Source organism: Octopus bimaculoides, chromosome 10 (genome assembly GCF_001194135.2).
Source record: "Octopus bimaculoides isolate UCB-OBI-ISO-001 chromosome 10, ASM119413v2, whole genome shotgun sequence".
NCBI lineage: Eukaryota > Metazoa > Mollusca > Cephalopoda > Octopoda > Octopodidae > Octopus > Octopus bimaculoides.
In genome coordinates this window covers 31,658,093-31,659,695 of record NC_068990.1, presented here as the reverse complement: position 1 = coordinate 31,659,695, position 1,603 = coordinate 31,658,093, and positions in this window count along the sequence as shown.

Genomic DNA, 1,603 nt, shown 5'->3' with positions numbered 1-1,603 from the left:
TATATTTGTATGTATATATGTATTTACATGCACCTTGTCTTCAAGACAAGGCTGGACCTCTTCCTGTCAGGTGTCCCAGATGAACCAACTTCACGGCAGGAGGCGCAGATGAGAGCAGCTGCATCAAACTCTCTCATGCACCAAATATCAATTCCTGAAGTAAAATTCATGAAGTAAAGTTGTGTAGCAACACCAAATGGCGGTGCCCCAGCATGGCCACAGCTCATGAGCTGAAACTAGATAAAATGAAAATGAAAATGAAAATATACACTTTAGTTTACATGTGTATGCATATATATACGTGTGTGTGCGCGGGCGCGAGTAATGTATGTGCGTGTATATAAATATATATCTTATTCTTAAAGAAGAATATTATTGATAGTAACTTCGAAGCTAAGCCACCATGGGACGACATTCTTTTTCCTCCATTTGATGTAAAGAAATAACTAACATCAAAACAGTGCTATTATATTAATATCTGTTTTTATGTTCAGTTATATAATAAAAACAATTTTACATTAATCTGATGAGTTTCTCTATACTTTAGGGGAATGGGGATATATATATATACATACATATATATATATACATACATACACACACACACACACACACACACACACACACATACACACACACACACACACACACACACAATACATATATGTACAAAAGCAAAATACACATACATACATACATACATATATTATATGCGTGTGTATAGAAATATGAGTGTGTCTATCTATCTATCTATCTATCTATCTATATATATATATATATATATATATATATATATATATATATCGTTTCTCATTGTGTTTAACGTTTTTTTTATGTCCTGTACCCATATATGCATGTATGTATACATATAGATGTACGTATGTACATATATGTATGGATATATGCATATATCTATATATTATTTATATTATTATATATATATTATATATACATATATCGCCAGGCGCGATCCATCATCTATGAGTTGGTAGCGGTCGCCATTCAGCAGCAAAGTTCTCAGCCTTGACCCTGCAGGGCATCGAAGACAACAGCCTTCATCTTTCTCAACGGTAGAGCGTCGCGACGTTTGTTTACAGGCAACAATCATAAGGGTGTGTGCAGCTTTTTATAGAACCAGCTGTCACAGCAACCTGGTGAATGCAAGTGCTATTGGTATGCCCGTTAATTAACCAACAACGTAGATAATTCGCGGTTAACCTTTATATCTACGCAGAGATCGTCCTGCCGTCTTGTCCCATTTCTACGAGCCCTGCTGCTCTACAAACTCTTCAAAGGGATACATCACTACTTCTCTAGAGGTCCATCCCGCCGTTCCACTATGTCCCGCAACATAGTGTATGTAAGGCTCTACAATGTGATATCGATATCTATCTGCCTATCTATCTATTTATCTATCTGTGTATGTGTGTGTATGTGTGTATAATATATATACACATATATATATTTATATATATATATATATATCTGTGTATGTACATATATGCATATATCTGATATATATATAATAAAATATATATGTACGTAAATATATATATATATATATAAATATATATATATATATATATATACATATATATATATA